This window comes from Egretta garzetta, unplaced genomic scaffold (assembly GCF_000687185.1).
Source record: "Egretta garzetta isolate BGI_Z169 unplaced genomic scaffold, ASM68718v1 scaffold136, whole genome shotgun sequence".
Lineage (NCBI taxonomy): Eukaryota > Metazoa > Chordata > Aves > Pelecaniformes > Ardeidae > Egretta > Egretta garzetta.
The window spans coordinates 2,108,450-2,123,199 of record NW_009260066.1 but is presented as its reverse complement, the minus strand read 5'-3'; positions in this window follow the sequence as shown (position 1 = coordinate 2,123,199).

The window sequence follows — 14,750 nt, the reverse complement described above, 5'->3', positions numbered from 1 at the left end:
CATGAGGCAAGGCGTGGGGCCATCCGTGAGGCAAGGCATGGGGCCACGCGTGAGGCAAGGTGTGGGGCCATGTGTGGGGCCATCCGTGAGGCAAGGTGTGGGGCAAGGCATGAGGCATGTCCTGAGGCATGTCGTGAGGCAAGGTGTGAGGCATGGCATGAGGCATGTCGTGAGGCAAGGTGTGAGGTATGGCATGAGGCAAGGCGTGGGGCCATGCGTGAGGCATGGCGTGAGGCATGGCAAGGCGTGGGGCCATGCGTGAGGCAAGGTGTGAGGCATGGCGTGAGGAAAGCGGGGGGCCATGTGTGAGGCATGACAAGGCGTGGGGCCATGCGTGGGGCCATTCGTGAGGCATGGCGTGAGGCATGGCAAGGCGTGGGGCCATGAGTGAGGCATGGCGTGAGGCAAGGCATGGGCCCATGAGTGAGGCATGGCGTGAGGCAAGGCATGGGGCCATGCGTGGGGCCATCTGTGAGGCATGGCATGAGGCATGACAAAGCGTGGGGCCATGTGTGAGGCAAGGTGTGAGGCATAGCATGAGGAAAGCGTGGGGCCATGTGTGAGACAAGGCGTGGGGCCATGCGTGAGGCAAGGCAAGGCATGGGGCCATGCATGAGGCAAGGTGTGGGGCCATGTGTGGGGCCATCCATGAGGCATGCCATGGGGCCATGTGTGAGGCATGGCATGAGGCAAGGCATGGGGCCATGTGCGAGGCATGCTGTGGGGCCATGCGTGAGGCATGCTGTGGGGCCATGCGTGAGGCAAGGCGTGGGGCCATCCGTGAGGCAAGGTGTGGGGCCATGCATGGGGCCATCCGTGAGGCAAGGTGTGGAGCCATGCATGGGGCAAGGCGTGAGGCAAGGCGTGGGGCCATGCGTGAGGCAAGGCGTGGGGCATGGCATGAGGCAAGGCATGGGGCCACATGTGAGGCAAGGCGTGGGGCCGTGCATGAGCCATGGCGTGAGGCATGCCTTGGGGCCATGCGTGGGGCCATGTGTGAGGCATGGCATGAGGCAAGGCATGGGGCCATGTGTGAGGCATGGCGTGAGGCAAGGCCTTTAGGCAAGGCGTGAGGCGGTGCGTGGCCATGCGTGGGGGCCTTGCGTGGGGCGATGGGGCACGAGTGGTTCCAGCAAGGCTCTGGAAAGGCCCTCCTTTCGCCCAGCTCTGCTGTCAGCCCCCTCCTCCCGCCCCCAAAAGCCTGAGCCCCAGATAAACCCAGTTCAGGCTGGCTACCTTCCAGGAGCCTAACAATGCCAGTTTTATCTGAATGTTGCTAGTCGGTTTTGCAGACTTAATTGCCCTTCTCTCCCTATGATACAAGTACATAATGTTGCTACTTTTCCCTAACGAAGATGAGAATGGGGGGTAAACGTGAAATTAAAACGGCCAGGTCACCTGAGTGCTGCCTTGTAATGTCACAGGGAAGGGAGTGGGGGGGTATGTAGAAGGGTAATCCAAAATGGTTGCATAGTTGTCTGGGTGAAAATAAGAAGAAATGCAGGGTCTCAGCAAAACCCTAATCCTGAGCTATTTCCAGGAGGTACCCGGTGTGGATTTCAGCATTCATTTTGTTACCCAGCTGTGCTGTCTTTATAATTGCTTTTAGATCTGAGAATTCAGTAGGTGCACAGAAGCTGTTGTGCTACACAAACGTTAGAAGCATTATTGTTAAATTTGCGAGTCTATTAAACCATACATTTTTCAGTAGTAAGGTTTTGTCTGGCATGGCTAAGCTATCCAAACTGTAGTATGTGCAGAATGCACTATTTTTGGGTAGACCTAAGTGGGATGTAAAATGTTGGCTTTACCTATTTAGCTGTAAACTGCCATTTTAAAAGAGCTTTACGACTGTTGCATTAGGAGCAAACGAGCTGTCCCGTCGGCTTTGGAGACCATGCTGCTCAGTGGAGAGCCTCCATACGCAGATGGTGCCTTGCTCTAGCTGGTTGTAACGTGACGTTCTCCAACTTGTGCGATTCCTAACTTTTTTGTAATTTGCTGGGTGTGGAGAGCTCACGAGGGCCAAAGCATTTTGCTGGAGTATTCTTGAGGTAAACCATTTCTCTCTGTCCTCAAAATTCCATTTTCTAGATTTTGGCTGCTAGCAGCCTGGTTCTTCCAACATGTGCCATGATTCATATTTAAAGATAATTTTCACTACTCCTTGTGACCAGTGAGGTGTTCCAACATTAGGTATATATAAGCAAATTTTTATTTCATGGAGGTAGTCTGGGGAATGATTAATTATGTGATGTGTTTTGAACAGGTTATGGTACCTCCATAGATCACTATTTTGACTGAGTATATCATTTTTGAAAACAGTTGCGTAGCTGGGGTGGTGCCATTATAACTACAAGTTGTGACGCTGTAGTCATTATTTAATCATCAGAATTAATTATTTATATTGTTCTTCACTGTTTCTTTTAAATGTTGGGGTTTTGAAATTTGGTAAGTAAACACCATGTTGTCATCCAACCCTGAGTTTTGAAGGAAGATTCTTACATTGTGGAATACATTCCGTACGCCATTTTTGCCAACAGAAAATGCCTGTGGTATTGAAAGAATGTCACGTAATGTGCATTGCCTTGGAAGCTACAGCTCCTGATTTCTAATTTTAGCTTTGTTACTGTCTCTTTGGATTTTCTTAGGGAAGAATCATTGGATTTAAGATACAGCTCATTTAGAAACTGGCTGAGGACCCTCATTTTGCACTGGAGTTAGCAGAGGAGTGGCCATGGCTGGCAGTTTCCAGAAAACTAAGCTGTAGTTTCCATATCATATATTCAGATTCACTTTATTTAAAACTGAGTACACAGCCCCTGTAAAAACCAAGGAGACACAGTAACTCAGGTCTCAACACTAATAGTCACTTTTAAGGCTTTAGCCATACTGTTGGGGTATCGCAAACAGGCAATATTATCTATGGGCCTTAAAGTAGACATATACCATGTTAAGTAATCATGTATTGTTAAAAATAATAAACAGTTGATGTGAATATCCCCATTCAGGACTTGGTGGCTTCCTCATGACAAGCATAACTTAGCTCTTCGTATTACAGAAGTTAAGGTCTAAACCACCTAACTTTGAAAATCTGTTAGCATCCATACATTACTGCTAACAGAAACACTACATACCTCTGTGTAGACAGGACACTGTACCTACTAAAGGTGGATTCTAATCCTGGCTCTGCTATTGACAAATTTGGGCTAATAGTTTCTGTTTTCTATGTCCAGTTGCCTTTCTGGCTGTCTTCAGAGCAGATCAGAGTCATGGTATATTCTTATGGCATCCAGTATCAGCTTGGTCATCTCCAGTATTGTTGCCGGGGCATTTCAGTGAGTCGCAGTGAGTGCCTCTTTACTGAGGGAAATGCATTTGCTCTAGTCCTAAAATTACTTGACGGGAAGTCCCAACATGGGGGCTTCTCTGCTTTCTCGTCCGCCTCTTGCCTGTACTCTGAATAAATGCCTTGGGTTTCCACCTCGTCTCTGCCTCACAAAAGCTGTAATAGTCCCGTTGCTTGTGTCACTCCTTAGATGTTTATGTACTTAAAACAAATAGACATAATAGGTCATCAGGACAGTTTGGTTTACTTTAAATATATTATAATATATACGTATTAACATATATTATGACATATTGATCGTTTTTGAGAGTAAAGTACAGTTACTGTAGGAACTTTGTTGGCTGGAACTTTCAGAGCTGAACTGAACAAAGATCATGGAGGATACTCCTTCATCAGCCAGGTGGTGAGCTGAATGATGTCTGAAAGGTCTTTTTCCTCTCTTCATCCTTTTGCTTGCTCCCAAGAAACACGGCTTCATTCAAAGCCCATTGATCAGCCAGGCAGTTCAGGCAACGCTCTGCTCTCCAAAGAAAAAAGGTAACATTGCAGCTCTCGGACTGATAGGATTAGCAGGACAATACATCCAGTTTCACAAATCCTCCTTAATCTGGTTCAGATCCTGAGCAATTCACAGTAGTTCTGATGCTATTTCTTCCACTTTGGTTTTTGATTACTCTTAATTTCTGATGCTGAGCAATGTTGCTAAACGAAAAGAGATAATAATCTATTATTGCCAGTGCCTGGCAGTACCTGGGTCACAAAGTTTCGTAATAAAGAAATATTGCCAGGTGAGCCAAATAAGAAATAATGGCACGGCCAAAGCAAAATGTGAAATGTGGAAAAAATGTCTCGTGAGGCTGTCGGACAGCAAGTTCAAACTCGACATACCGTTTGTGCTGCAACAAATCGTTTCTTCATTTGCTCTTCTAATACGGTCACAGAGGCAAATGTACCCTATCTACAATTGAAGAAGGCTTGTGTAAGCAGGCAACATCTGCAAAAATGAAATGCTGGACTTCATTCCTGTTGAAACCGATGCTAGCAAACGTTCACCATGGCCGACTGCTTAATTTAAATCGCTTCATTGTCTGTCATTAAATTAATAGTGCCTATGGAGATTCACCAACAATAATACATAAGAATTAAAAGTAAGGTATTCTGCATTCTTCTGCTTCGTTTGTTTAGGAGACTAAATAGTTGAAATTCCCCTGACTGAAGTGGGTAGGTGGAGAGTTACTATTTCAAAATTGTTAATCGAGATACAAACCTTATTTTCCAATAATCACTGTAAAATACAGTGCTCTTATAAAGTAGACAAGTAGTGCTATTTTCCTTTTGCTGACAGAAAAAGAGGAATTAAGTAACTTGTTGAAGGCTGTGGTGACTGATAGGCTGGCAAATGGAGCTGAATTTTGTAGATGCCTGGTCTGTGCCATCAACACACTTGCTCTTGGGCCCTGTGATTGTTCTGAGAGAAAGTTCAAAAGGGAACAAACTGAGAGGGTATACAAACAGCATACATTTTTCATGAGTATTTTTATTCCACTCCAGCAGCTACCAACCAGCACTGAAAAAAGTACTGGTGTAACACAGCAATTGTTGCCACCTTCTGTTTTTGGAAATTTTTCCTACTTCTTGCTACTTATTTTATCTGAAATTTTAACAATTCTTTCAAGCTTCAGATTTTTTTTTCATTTGTTTTGTATTCTCTTTCGGTTAGTGTCATTCATGTTCCTTTCTTGTTTTCTTTAATTTTTTTTTTCCCTGTTAGACCAATACATACTGAAATCAACTTGAGCAGTTGAAGGCCTCAAAAATGTTGCTCCTAAGCATGGAAATTGGATTTGGGGGATGTTGAAAATAAAGAGGAGGACTAATTAATACAGAATGATAAATTTTTAAATCGGCTTACAAGTTCATGGTCAAAACAGCATTGAAATAACTTGCAGACAGCGAAGCAGAGGTCATTGTAACACCGGATTATATGAAAGTACGATAAAAGAACACTGTTAGAACCTATAGTAAATATATCTAATTGCAATAAATAAGCAAGTTACTGTCTGTCGCTCTTGTTTTATTAAACCAGCAAACCTATGCTATCCACTGTCCACTTCGCTAAAGTCAGCAGATCAGAAACCAGTTCAAAGTACAATGTGTGAAATATTTTTGTTCAGGATGCTAGCTAGATCAGAACTAGGATTCATTTTACACGCATAAGGTAAATAAAGCCTTGTGCTAAGCTCCAGAGTAAATTATTCCAGTTATTCATCTGGTGTAGGTCTGCAGGCCCACATACAAAACTAGCAGCCCATAATTAACACCGAAGTGAGTCAAGAGGGACAGATGTTGATGCTAGGAAAACAGGATTTTATTCTTGATTCCTGCAAAATATTACGCACCCAAAATGATATAATGTAGCACGCAAATCTGTGTTTTGAGAATATTTTCCTCAAGATGATAGATAGAAAGGTCAAGAGGGAAGCTGCCTGGAAGAGGAATGACAGGCGAGAGCAGACCAGTTATCATCTGCCTTGTGCAGAGGAAAGACTCGGAGCATAACTTGAAGTTTTGCTGTAAGAGTTCAGAACTCTGTTATTCAAGGAGACTGACCGAATTGCAGAATGAGAGGGAATTTCTTCATGAATGAAGAAGAGCAGATTGTGCATTTTTTTGTAAAGTACTTAAACAGGGGAAACTATCCAAAACTGAGAAGAAAAAAAAAGGAAGCTTGCACCTTCCACTATCATTTCCGCAGAGAAAAATACATAAAGAAATTCTCCCTTGAGAAGCAAAGGGGACAATGGTTTGCTTAGGGACGTGGTTTAGTGGTGGGATGGCAGGGTTAGGTTAAGGGTTGGATTTGATGATCTTCAAGGTCTTCTCCAACCTAAACGATTCTATGATTCTATGAAGCAAGAAGTAATACAAGTAGTAGCAGGCATCACATACCATTGCTGGTCATCGGTCAAAAACTGCAGATGAATTGCTACCATTGCAAGGCAGATACTTTTGAATGAATGATTCGTGGCAAGAATTCAAATTCCACCAGAATGCATGAAACATAACTTTAAACAAATGCTGTTTTTTAATTAATCTGGTAGAAGTCGTAACACAAGTCTAGCAGCCAGTCGTATTTACTAAGATACCGTGTTTGGGCACCTCTTTCTGACCAGTCTGCCCAACGTGCAGCTACTACAGAACTGTCGTACAGGAAAGGGCGTCAAGAGGTGACCCAGATTCCTGACTGGGGAGTGCACCCCAGTCCGGGGAGCTGTATAGCAGTCATTCTTTTGCGCTTCGTGCTTAACAAGCTCTGCTGAGGTGCAAGCCGAAGCGTACTCCCGAGGCCTGCCTGCGACACAACTGCAGGATGAATCGGGACCTTAGCCTTACCTGTACTGACGCTGCAGCGAAGTGAAAGAAAGCCGAGGAGGCACGAAGCCCCCTTTCCTCATTTCAGGCTGTCAAGGAGGCAAATGTTCCCTTATGGTTGCTCTAATTAATTCTGGCTGAAATAATCCCTTCAAGGCTGTTTTCCAATCCATACCAAACCCTTTTCCTGCCTTGGAACCCCCTCCGAGCATTTAACACGCAGCCAACAACACACAAGAGGTATGCCTGTTAAAAAGTATTTACGTATGGTTCCGTGCGTGTTGTATCCCAGCAAGTTTGACTTAACGTATGGACACGAGTCACAGCACCGTGTGCACACAGTGTCCTGCACACTACAGATGTATATGATCTGTATGTTTGATTTCAGGATTCCCAAGGATCATCATAGGTGTTTTTCCAGGAATTAGATTGTTTCTGGGGTTTACACTTTTCTTTGCAAAACCCTGTTTTTCCCCTTATGGGCCCGAAGAGGGAAATAGACGGCTTTCAGAGGCTCGTGCTCCTGTAGTTGAGCGAGGTCCCAGATAGCTCAGGAGACACTCGGGGACTACAGAGGCCCCCAGTCTGTCCTTGCAGAGTTACACCAGCCAAAAGAGCGACATGCTCCAGTTCAGTAGCGGCTTGATGGATGATAAGGACGGTGTTTTGAACAGCAATGTGGGAAATACTGCAAGCCCCATGACACCAAAGTAACGAGGCCTCATGCTTAAGCTCACAGACAAGATGAGGTCCTTCCCAGTAACGTTGCTACCCACGGAATATTACTGCTCCCTGTTATTTTTGTAACAACTAATTTTTCTTATTGAAGACCATGAAATCCTTCTCTTAACTGTACAGGTCCCAAGAGAAAAACCAGCTACGTACCTAGCAGTGGAACAGCAGAACTGGAGTGTGCATTTGGCTGACTGAAGACACACTGCTGCCGTGCAAACACCTGATGTCAGCTAGGTAAAAGTTGTGCATGTGGCTCTGGACTTCTGTACCCTAAAAAACATTCGTTGGGCTATGAACATGGACCTACAATACTGAAATGAAACTGATTTGCGTTGTGAGAAAGTATGCCTGTTAACACCGGTGCATTTTTTCTGAATGGCAGACAGGAGATAATTCTGTAAGAAATTTACAGCTCTGCTTGGAAAAAATGTTATTAAAAATCCCGCGAGTGCAGGTGCATAGCCTGGAGATGACCTTTCTGTCACCAGTTCAAAGCCACTTTCTAAAATGTGAGCTAAAGGGGTGCAGAAACAAGGTAACCTAAAATACCGAACTTGAAGTTAATATACAACAGAGAAAGCAACAAATAAAACTGCAACGGGACCGGGCGAGAATTGTGTGCACTGCCCAGTGCGGCCCTTGTCCGTCTTTCCAGATAGCTCTTCTCACGTGTTGCGCAGGCTCCAGCAGGGGGTCGAGTGTGTTGGCCTCTCTCTGTGCCAAGGCCGAAGGTGTCTGGCTCACAGGATTTCCAAACCCTGCACGGTTGTGTACGGCAAGGAAGGGGAGGGGTCTGCACTTGTACAGCCCTCGCACAACCAACCGCAGACCCAGTACTCCGTGAGATCCACTGCGGATACACTCAATGCCAACATAGTTCTCCGTCAGGCCTCTCCTCCCTTGAAGTCAAGGCTTTTTAATGGTTTATTGCTCTCTAGCGTCCCTAACGCAACAATTGTGGCCAGAGGCGGCCTTGGTCCCGCCAACCGGGCTGTATCTCAGGTTTTGGCTTTCTGTCGCCACTTCCCTTTCATGAAGGCTGAATCTGCCTCCTGTTTCCTCACTCGGTATTGCTTCTCAAACCCATTGTCTTATCATTTGTTCTTGTTTTATGAACAGCTCGACTGTTCACTCGTTCAGCCTTACGAATGGCGCAGCTACCTGTTCTTATTTGGAAGTGCCTATCACAGAAATGGAAAAAAAGAGTATTTATCCAGTTTGATGGAAAGCACTGGAGAAAAGCCCCGCACCTTGTTGTCTTCATCAGTGTAAGATCACGGCCTCTACCTTAACATTTTTAGTATACCTCTTTCTCCTATTTGTGAGAAACCTAGCAAGTGAATACCCTCAGCATGGTAAGAATGTTATAATCCTTTCTAAAACTACATTTCTTTTATCATACACCATGTATTACAAATTGAGAATAAGGTTGATTTCTAACACATCATCTTTTATTGTTGTGAGTCCTGTTTTCCAGACTTATTACCGAAATTATAAATGTACTGAATGCTTCAGAATGAAAGACAAAAAATGTCCTTTCAGCCAGCGATGGGCTTTTCACCAGGATACGCAAATGACATCGTTAGAAGACCAGCGGAAGAACATCGTATCAATTAATGGAGAGTTTGAAGTCAGTCTGCTGAGTTTGTTTCTTCGTCAGTTTGGACAGATGAGAAAATTCTCATTGCCTGAAGAATATACCCAAGTGTCACCTGCCAGGATTGGAAAAAATCAGAAGCCGTCCCGATAAAACAATGAAGTGAGCAGCGAGCAACTTACGATTCTACTGACTTTGAACTATTAATGAGGAGATTTTTCTTTACGCCACAGAAAGGACCTGCCATTTAAAATGGACAGGTTAGCACGTGCTAAAATACCATCTGTACGCTAGGCTTCACAAAATTCTCTGTTAACTAATGCAAGTTAATATATGACACTCATGCTTTTGTTTATCCTTATTCCAGAAATTTACCAAACCTTCAAAATTCAAATCGGCTGTTAAATTACTGAGATATTATCAAATTCTGTTTGTAATTTTTTTTTTTCCCCAGGAAAATTGCACATTTGTTCAGAGAGAGTTTAATGCGCAGGATGGCTGCATAAAATCATTGCATGTATCAAGTAAGATGATCCTTTGAACAATGCTGGAATACTTTCCTGACCCTGAAACTGCTGATGATTGCCACCAAAGAAACGAGTGCAAAAAAATGATTAGTAGGGGTCCAGTCCTCTAAACTGCTGTCAGTAGAATTTCAACGTAAGTTATCCTGCAGTCTCAGTACTCTTTTCTCCCCCTAGTAATTTCTTACTTCTAATCTACAATTCCCAAATGCACTGACCCAGCTGACCAAATTTACCCTGGCATAAGAGGCTGTAACTCCACTTTGTTCACTGAAGTTGCATTTACTTATAACACAGCTAGACTGCGCTGGAGTGTTTTGCGCAGGGAAGGTGTAGCAGTTACCCCAACCACTTCCAGTCCTGAGCTTCAGTCATTGTACTTCAGCCGCCTGCAGCATTTTTACAAGGCAAGTAATACAGTAAGAGTCCAAGGAAGTCAGGAAGACAAGAGAATGAAGAGCAGATTGTCACCGAAATTGGAATGATTTATTTAATAACACTGCGAAAGAGCACGCTTTGGCTGCACCAGCTCATCAGTGTCAGCTCCCCTGATCTGCAAATGGCACCGACAGCTTCTTAACATAACAGTGAAGTCCACGGGCCAAATTCATCTCTGGTGTAACTCTGCTGAAGTCAGTGAAGGTATGTCAGAATTAATTTAGTCCAGCAATTACTCTCCATTACCTGCAGTAATGAAGGGGCTGCGACACCTGACTAATGACACACCCAGGTAATACAGGTACTGTGGCACGTGGCTGAAAGCATCACCTGTGCTTGGACATCGCTGAGACCCAGTGTAGCCAGCACGGGCTCAGAGCCAGGGGTGAAGTGACGACTCCTGAACAAAATGCTGTGGGCCAAGTACACGTTGCAGACACCGGGGCTGGATCTGCACAGAACTGACCTGGGTTTTTAGGGGGTCTTAGCTGACGTATAGCTAAAACATAGCATATAAGCGTTTCACTTACACTTAGCTCTATACCAAAATGGGCCACATCTGGCACCTATTGTCCACAGATAATTGTATGTTAACTGGATACAATTCAAAGTAAATCATGTTTAAGAGCTCTTTGCCTAGGAATTTTCACAAAAACAGCCAAATTCAAGAAGCAAAGCCGAAATAAGACGTAAATTTAAATTGTGGATCCCACATGTACATACATATTGTATGTGACTTGTGATTTAGAGGCCAGAGAGGTAGTAATTTCGCATGCAACAATAGCGGAATGTGCCCCCAAGCACCAATTCAAATAAGACCCACCCAGCAGAAGTGAACTGGAGCACTGTGTTTTCCCAGCCCTGTTTCTTTTGCCTACCATCCCTTTTTTGTGTTTTGCTTACACAAACCCAGGTCGCTGTCTGTTTAATCCCCTTCATCCCAGCACTTCCTAACTTTCCCTTGTCCCCCTTACCTCCTCACAGTTGAACAGCATGGCTTTATGGATGGACGTATTTTGTTTATGTAAAAAACATTCTCATGTACATTTCCAACAGCACTTAGGAATGTTGTCTGTCTGGTAAAGCTCTCGGTAGGTAGCCAGACCTTGCAGAACCGCTGCTGTACCCTGCGTTACCTGCTGGAGGATTACTGGGGGCTAGCGACGAGGGTGGCATTGTCCATGTTCAGCTCACATCCGCTGCCATCTCTGCCACCACCTTTCTCCATTACCTGTGGCGGGTTGCTCGCTGCTTGCTGTTATTGTCATCTATCTGCAGAATGAGGATGAGGATGATAATGTCATAGGTGTTGTGAAGATAAACTCAATAGTACTTAAGGCTCTTTCAGACACTCGAGTGAAAACATGGGTGTATAGAAAATCAAAGGTTAATTATTATGAAAATGTACATTATTGTTTAGAGTAAAAGGGAATCGAAGGCAGGATGATGAGATAATGAGACCACTGGAACTGAAGGATTTTGAGACATAATCTTAAATAAGTAAAAAGCAGAACCCATAACTGAATTTAGGGAGGGTTTTCCTAGCAAGCAGTGCTCATTTCCTTCATGACTATTTTTTTTTTTTTCATGTCGGTATCTGAAACAAGATGTGAGATGTTGCAGTATGATTGGAAATAGGAAGCTGTAAAATAGTATTTTAAGGGCCCAGTCCCATAACCATACTCACAGTCCCAGTGAATACAACATTAACAGGACAAGTCCAGATTGAAGTCTGTACTGTTTTACTATTACTGGTTATGTCAGCAGGTAAAGATCTACTGGAGACAAGATTAATTTATTATAATTGCGAGACTTTCTAAGATTTATGTAATCAAAAAGTACGTGAAAATTTATCATATTTGGATTTATTAGAGATTAAAGGTCCGAACTAACCCGCACTGCCCTCAAGTCCCCTGGCTGCTCCTAAGAAGCCAATGTTACTTCTGTATCTAATGTTCTTTTTCAGAGAACATTTAGTACTTCATGAAATGGAGTACCTACAACTCGATCCAGAAAAGGCTACAGGGATGACGTTTATAAAGCTCGGGCTGCCGCAAATCAGATTGAACTGTAACTGTACTGCGCATGATGTGCTGTCAGACATAAATGAGATATAACACTAAAAGAGTGGAAGTTAAGTTATATTACCCTACATTTCATTTACTGAACTTCCTTTAATTTATCTGCTTGTTTGGATTATACAGTATCGTGAACACTCCAGTGGCAGCCCTCTAGTTGGGATTTCTATTTATAGCATACTCTCTCTTCATTGGATGCCCCTCCGCATTAGTTTCAATCAGGCAGTAATTAGGCCCTTAAAGCAGAATTAATATATCCTTAATAATTGAATTTAGATACAAAATTTAACCAGTATTCTTTCAAAACACAATAATTTTCTATAATTCTCTGGAACTGTGAAAGAGGATACATTTCTAAATGTTCCTCTTTTACATTTTCTCCTGGTTTTCTTTTATGCATTTTGGGGCTGAACAGCCACCATCTCAACAAATTTCAGATTTCACACATGCACATATTTAGCCATAAGGCAATTCTGAACTTTCAAAATTAAGCACACAGCTATTCCCTGTGGGATAGAAGATTTCTTTTGCATTCTAAATAATTTCTGTCTTGATAGCCAGGGGAACTACTTAGCTCTACACAATGCTTAACTAGACTCGGACTTTGCCGCTAAATTGGAGAGAGATGGGATTGGGGTGATGGATGGACTGTTAGATAAGGAGCCAGCTGGATGGCTGCATGCAAAGAGTTGCAGTCAATGGTTCAGCATCCAAGTGGAAACCAGTAGCGAGTGGTATCGCTCAGGGGCCCGTACTGGGACCAGTACTGTTTCAGATCTTCATCAGCAACACAGAGAGTGAGACCAAGTGCACCCTCAGCAAGTTTGCAGATGACACCAAGCTGAGCGGTGCAGGTGATATGCCTGAGGCACGGGATGCCGTCCAGAGGGACCTGGACAAGCTGGAGGAGTGGGACCATGTGAACCTCGTAAGGTTCAACAAGGCCAAGTGCAAGGTCCTGCACCTGGGTCAGGGCAACCCCCGGTATCAATACAGGCTGGGCGATAAAGGCATTGAGAGCAGCCCTGCCGAGGACTTGGGGGTGCTGGTGGATGAAAAGCTGGACACGAGCCGACAATGTGTGCTTGCAGCCCAGAAGGCCAACTGTACTCTGGGCTGCATCGGGAGAAGCATGGCCAGCAGGTCGAGGGAGGTGATTCTGCAGTTCTATTCTGCTGTGGTGAGGCCCCACCTGCAGTACTGCATCCAGCTTTGGGGTCCTCAGCACAGGGATGACACAGACTTGTTGGACTGGGTCTGGAGGAGGCCACAGAAATGATCCGAGGGCTGGAGCACCTCTCCTATGAGGACAAGCTGAGAGTTGGGGTTGTTCAGCCTGGAGAAGAGAAGACTGCAGGGAGACCTCATGGCGGCCTTTCAGTACTTAAAGGGGGCTTATAGGAAAGATGGGAACAGACTTTTTAGTAGGACCTGTTGCAACAGAACAAGGGGTAATGGTTTTAAACTAAAAAACGGTAGATTCAGATTGGACAGAAGGAAGACTTTTTTTATGATGAGGGTGGTGAAACACTGGAACGGGTTGCCCAGAGAGGTGGTGGAGGCCTCATCCCTGGAAACATTCAAGGCCAGGTTAGATGGGGCTCTGAGCAACCTGCTCCAGTTGGAGATGTCCCTGCTCACTGCAGGGGGGTTGGACTAGACGGCCTCTAAAGGTCCCTTCCAACCCAAACCATTCTGTGATTCTACAATTCTACCATTTTAAAGGAAAAAAAACAAAACCAAGAAATATTCAACAACCTGAATCCTGAGTACACTTGCCAGTGCAGCCCTTAGTGCAGCTCTCAGTATCGTAGCTGATGCTATAAGAAATATCAAGAGTGTCATTACAAGTCAGCATTTCTTCATTGCCATCCCTCACCTGACATTAACTCAAACACCAGCTAAGAAAACTATGCGCGGTAGTTTTCACTTATGTAAAGTACGCAACCTACACTAACTGTGCTTATCATCAAAAGATAACTGTATGTGCTGTGGTGTGCCTGCTGAAGGTAGGGGGTTCCATACATCGGCTGCGGAGGGTGGGGATGGCATGGCAGAGTTTTAGAACGGAAACCTGTGAGGGTGTAGGAGGTTGAATGACATAGCTGCATATTGCTTTCCTCTGACTGTTTGGGTTGTTTTTTCAGCGTGGAAACTTTACTCCAAGATTACCTTTTTAGTGTGTGGGAATCAGACAGATAGCAATTTTGAGAATGTCTTGAGGGAGCAAGGTGATTTGAGTGATGAGACTCATAAGCCTTGTAATTACAGTAATTATGAGACCATACCTCTACAGGTAAGAACTCATAAGTAAAAACATTAGCATGACCATTTAGCAGCTCAATAATTCATTCCAGGGCATGTGGTTACAGTGCAATGCTTAACATAAACTTCATGACTCTACTGGCGCTTGGTCTTACCTCTGAATCGTGCATCCACCTCGTAAGTATAGGCACCTTTGTGCTGTACTGTTTGTCTGTAGCCATTTTAAGACAAGTCTATAGCACCCGCTCTCTAGCAGCTCTTTTTTACAGGTGGTCAAATCTCACTATGTGTTTTAGACAACATTTGCCTGGCTGCCTTACAAAGAAATAGCCTGAAATGCTGGAAAGTTCTGACTCAGACAGGTTTTAGTCAGAGACATCCATGTTCGAAAG